General features: G+C 46.0%; 1 protein-coding gene across 3 annotated transcripts in view; it reads right to left on the minus strand.

Annotated features, from left to right (window-relative positions):
- The window catches only part of PDP1 (pyruvate dehyrogenase phosphatase catalytic subunit 1), a 9,324-nt gene extending 8,944 nt beyond the window's left edge, over positions 1-380 (minus strand). Inside the window, exon 1 of one of the 3 annotated variants that reach the window (XM_011937031.1) lies at positions 111-380. The gene's annotated coding sequence lies outside the window, so the exon portion shown is untranslated. The remainder of the gene's footprint in view (positions 1-110) is intronic. The other 2 variants (XM_011937034.1, XM_011937030.1) reach the window with 2 other exon arrangements.
- Between the last annotated feature and the right edge of the window lie 5,285 nt (positions 381-5,665).

Consider the following 5,665-nt stretch of genomic DNA (forward strand, 5'->3'; position numbering starts at 1 on the left):
GCACGCCCGCGGCCGCCGGTCCGCGAGCACGCCCGGCGCCCCCTCACAACTTTGGACGGGTGGAGGATCCCGGACGGGGCGGCTCGTGGTCGGGAGTAGGGAATACGAACCGGGCACCGCAGGAGACCAAACGATTCTTCCCGACGAGGAGGGGGCGACAACGACGCCACCAATCCGCGCTTTTTCCACTCAGCCCCGTGCAGCTCCCGGAACCCGGGCCCTCGCCCCCGGCCGGCCCACTCTACTCCCCTACCCCGCGGGGCCGCCACCCTGCCCCGCCCGCACGTTCGGGCTGGAGTGCTTCCCGCCTCCCGATTGGCTGCGCAGTGGCGAGTGGGTGGGAAGGCGGAGAGGACCGTGGCCGGGGGTGGGGCGGGGGCGGAAGAGGAGCGCGCTCCTCGCCAGCTTTGTGACGTAACGGGGGTCAGACAATCCCTTCCATTCGGCGCGAGCCGCCCATTGGTTCCCCGGGCCCGCCTCACGTGACCCCTCCCTATAGCGGGTGGAAGGTGTGGCTGCGCGGCGCTGGGCGGTGGTCTGTGGAGCCGGGCGGCTTTGGCGGATCAGGCTCGGGGGTCGGGAGAGGGGAGGTGCCTGGACCCGCTCCAACGTCTTCGTGTGCGTGGGGCGCGAAGAACGGGCTGCTCCCCTGCCGTGCAGGCTTCCTCGAATCCCTTGCACCTCGGCGGGGATGCGGTGGTGTGGGTGGCCGGCCCAGCGGCCAAGCCTCCCCCGCGCCTCGCGGTTGGGTGCGGGCTTCCCAGGGTAGGCTGCGGGAGCGGCTCCCAGCCTCATGGGAACCTCAACTCCCTGCGGCTCACGGCAGCCTGCGGTACAAGGCGTAGCAAAGAACCTCGAGAGTAGCTGTTGCTTCGTTCATTTGATGTGTTGCAGATTTTAGAAGCATTAACGCCCATCATGTTTTCTATCGTCCCGGGGAGAGGAAGCAGGTGTAGACAGCAGCAAGACGGAACTGTGATGAGGGAATTCTCTCTGTAGCATAGATGTGTGCTTACGTTCTCCGAGGAGTTTTGAAATCAATATTGGCTCCGTTGCCCGGACTGGTTACAAGGAAAGAACACTGGACTTGGAGTCAGAAGACCTTCATCCAAGTCATTCCCTGCTCTAAGTCCCATTTCTGCTCCATGAGATTGTTTCCACCTCAGATGAGATTAGACTTAAGGTGGCATTGATATTGGCTGTGGTAAAACGGAAGATATGTCGAGGGCTCCTCAGTGACTTCCATCCATACATCCCTTTTACGGGATAGTGGCTTCTAAAAGCTTCCTTGCAAATGGCAGGTAGAGCATTGCACTTATCTTCCCTAGTGTTCACCGATAAGTTGACTTTGATTTATTACACGTAACTTCTCACTAGCCAGTCAGGTTTCCAAAATGATGTGGAGTGAATTACCTGATTTTTATGTAATAAAAAATTTATATACCCCAAACTTTATATAACTCCTGGATCTTTCAAGTTGCTGTATTCTCTGTTCTCTAAAGAAACTAGAGGAGACACTTTTTGCCCATCCCCAGATTGCCCATGGAACTTTTGTGGCTAGTCTTATCTGGCCTTCACCCCAGTTTTTACAGGTCTGTCTGCCTCCCTTCATCCTCTCCTTTTTGCTTCTCAAATGGGCTTCCCATAAATTTGCAAATATTCTTCACTGCCCTTTTCCTATTAATTTATGTATCTGATTCTTCTTCATAGATGCATAGGATGGTGTAGCCTAGTGATTAAGAGTGCAGCTGGAGCCAGGCCGGCTTGGTTCCATTCTCAGCTCTGCAGCTTTCTGTGTGGTCATGGGCAACTCTGCATGGCTCAGTTCTCTCACATGTAAGATAAAAATGTAAAAAGTAATAACAGGGCTGTATTAAGAGAGTTGACATATATAGCTTGCTAAGAAATTGCATAGCATGTAGTGTTATGTAAGTGTTAGCTATTCTTGATACTATCGACATGTCCAGGTCAGTGTTTTAGATTAAGAACTCCTGGCAAGTAGGAGACCCAGGCCCCCAAGTGCATTATATTCTATAGTTAGGTACTAATAAGTTATTAACAGATTGGAGAATCTTAGAACCTTAGAATATCAGTTTAAATTCATTTATACGTAGGATCTCTGCCTCCTAACCCTTACTTTGTGGACATGGAGACCACTTAACTGAAGCTATGAGAGGAATTTTAAGAGTTTCCGCTTTATGACCCAGAAATGAAGTACATACTAGACTTCTCTGTTGTCTTACCAACTTTTTCCTGGCCAGGCTTGGTGGGCTGCTGCCTGTAATCCCAGCACTTTGGGAGGCCAGAACGGAAGAATTGCTTGAGCCCAGAGACCAACCTGAGCAACATAGTGAGACCTCATCTCTACAAAAAATTTTTTAAAAAATTATCTGGGTGTGGTGGTGCATGCCTGTAGTCTCAGCTACTCAGAAGGCTTGTTTGATCCCAGGAAGCCAAGGCTGCTGTAGCTTTACTGCACTCCAGCCTAGGCGGCTACATAAGCCCCTGTCTCAAAAGAAAAAAAAAAGCTTTTTTTTGTTTTTTTAAATAGTTGTGAAATAGAGTAGTAAGAATCCAACATCCAGGCCAGATGTGGTTTCTCACGCCTGTAATCCCAGCACTTTGGGAGACTGAGGTGGGTGGATTGCTTGAGGACAGGAGTTTGAGACCAGCCTGGCCAACATGGTGAAACCCTGTCTCTACTAAAAACACAAAGAATTAGCTGGGTGTGGTGGTGGGCATCTGTAATCTCAGCTACTCGGGAGGCTGAGGCAGGAGAATTGCTGGAACCTGGGAGGTGGAGGTTGCAGTGAGCCGAGACTGCAGCACTGCACTCCAGCCTGGGCAACAGAGTGAGACTCCGTCTCCAAAAAAAAAAAAAAGAATCCAACATCCATATCAAATGACCTCTTCAAAGCTGTTACCTTAGTAGCAACCCTTATTCCACACTGACATTGCCATTATTCAGAGCACTTTTAAAACTCCCTTTTCAAATTGTTTTCAGATCTGCACAGGAAACTCCAACCTGTTTTACTATAACCAACACTTTGGTTTTATACCAGAATAGTATTGATTTCCCATCTTATTCTTAGTTCTGAATGACCTGGATATTTCCAAAAATAACACCCACTCAAAAAAACTGGTATTTGCCACCACTAAATATAGTCAAAAGAATTTTGACATAAGTATTGAATGCCAAGGTGTTTTTGAAATCAGAATAAAGCCTAAAGTGATGGCTTTGAAATAATCTCATTTACAGGTATAAGTTTTGTCCTCTGGTTGTAAAGTTGTATAGTTCAGTGAGAGATATATATAAATAAACTACCCTTATGCAAAGGTACCAACTGCTGGTACAACTGGAGAAGATTCTTTAGTATCTCAACCTTGATTCTCCTCTGGCCTGGCTTTGTTCCTGTTTCTAGATGGAGCTCCATTTAGCCACCCAATGAGCTTGCTTCAAAAGTACTGTTTGTTATCACATGGCCATCTGGCCAGGGTCAGGACAGGTCCTTGGGTTTACTGCCTTGACCCCAGACTGTCTTAGCCACCAGAGCACCTGTTGATACTTCAACATTGGAAAGTGTTGAAAAGAAGCACTGAAACAACCCAGGATCATTTGTCGAGAAGGTAGGGAAGGAGAGAGGAAGGGGCTTCAAAAATAGTATGGTACTAAGAAAGCACTGTGCAAAATCACCTGTTTACACAAATGCTTTCTGTGATAATCAAAAATGCAATGACATTTCCTGAATGTGACCCTTAACATTTAGTCATCCATTTGCCCTAGGACAGATTCGAAAATGAGCAATGCTTGACCAGATTGGCCTGATGTTCTTGTGGGCAGGTGATAAGACCCTTAGACCCTTAGGGGTATTGGAGGTTAGCTTTGACAACATGGAGATGATCCAGCAGTCTCAGTGGTGCCAGCCAAGAAGCTTAAAATAGACCTGCATGTGGGTCTGAGATGCTCTTACCCTGATGGTTACTGATTTACTGTGGCCTTTGCCAAAATCAGCAGTCACAGGGAAAAGAGGCTGGTTTACCATACCCCTGTAGCTCCTGTTTCCCTACAGGTCTTGGCTAGGAAATCAGCAAGAAATTGCTAAGTAACTAAAGAATGGCTACCTGTTTAATTACCATCTCAGTGTCGGGAGTTGCTTCTTTGAAATTAAGTTGTTTGGAGTTAGCAGTGAGATTGACGAATCATCTATACAAAAGAAACAACGTGTACTGTGGTTCATCTCCTTTGGACCAGACACTGTTCTAGATGCTTTCACATTTGTCTCATTTTATATTTGAAAAGGAATCCATTCTCATCAGAATTCATGAGACAGTAGAATGTTCAAGGGAGAAGAAAGCTTTATTCTCTTGCAAAATTAGGGACCAAAGGCTGTTGGCTGGCAGGCAGGAAGTTTCTGTGTACTAATTGAACATGACAAAAGAATACAAAAAGTAGGTATCTGGGGTTGCTTAATGATGGAATTCAAGTGCTTTACCAAGAGGATTGCATACCTATGGACCTGAGATTGGCACATACTTCAAAAATTCCCATTAGTTAGGCTATCTTCAAATACTAAAGATGACATGTATGGGCAAGAGGGGAGAGATGAAAGGGGAGGTGTCGGTGTTACTATCTGGGCATCAGACAATTTGGCAAGATTAATTTTTTGTTCAATATAATTCTGTAGGTGGATTCCCCAAAGCACAGAGGATACGAGGTGGACGACAGGCTTCAGGGGAGCTGAGACAGTGGGGTGTATCTAGAGCACTTCTTACAGTAGGTGCCAGTCATGGCTGCCCCAAAGCAGGTCCTGCCAATCTACAGACTTCAGTAGGAGTCACCAAGCTGTGTACTCAAAAATAGTAGTGGCCGATTTGCATACTTTTTAAAAGCTATAATTCTTTGCTTATCTTAACTACTTAGAGTATAAGCTTTTCAAGAACAGGGAACATGTCTTTTTACCCACCAATACAAACCTATGACCTGGCATACAGTGAAAACTAACAGGTAGCAGATGCATCCTTTCTACCATCCTCTGCTCTAAGTGCACTGACTCCTTATGAGGCAGGCATTTTTCTTATATCTGTTTCACAGGAGAGGAAACTGAATCTCAGTGAGGGTAATTTGCCCCAGGATGGCATAAGTAAGAAGTTGTGGAGCCATCTACTCCAGAGCTTGCACGCCAAGGCACTATGTTAAAGTATAGTGAGCACTGCGTGTAATAGGAGCTCGATGATGAATGGACTTGTTTTAAATGAAGGAAAAGAAAACAACATGTTTCAACAGGTGAATGAAAATACTTCATGAATGAATAAATGAATATGTCACCTTTTATTCCTTAGGTTTCAAAAGGGCTTATGTCAGGATTAGGATTTAATTAATTCTAGCTTTGTGAAAACTAAAGAAAGTTTTGTGTTTTCCTTATGGGGTTAAGGGCAAACTGCATCCTTATAATTGGAGAATTTCCACCCATGCTTAATGTGTCTGTAACCAGCAGTAAAGTTTGCACAGCTAAGTGTATCACCACTGAATAGCCACTCTTGTTAGAGAGCTGCAGGGTTTGAATATAGTTTATCAGGAGAATCAATCGTACCTTATAAAAGCATATTTTCCTTAGAAACCAGATACTGTATTTGTAGGTGAATACCTACTGTATTCAACTCACAT

The sequence above is a fragment of the Colobus angolensis genome, unplaced genomic scaffold, assembly GCF_000951035.1.
Source record: "Colobus angolensis palliatus isolate OR3802 unplaced genomic scaffold, Cang.pa_1.0 Scaffold16, whole genome shotgun sequence".
Taxonomy (NCBI): Eukaryota; Metazoa; Chordata; class Mammalia; order Primates; family Cercopithecidae; genus Colobus; species Colobus angolensis.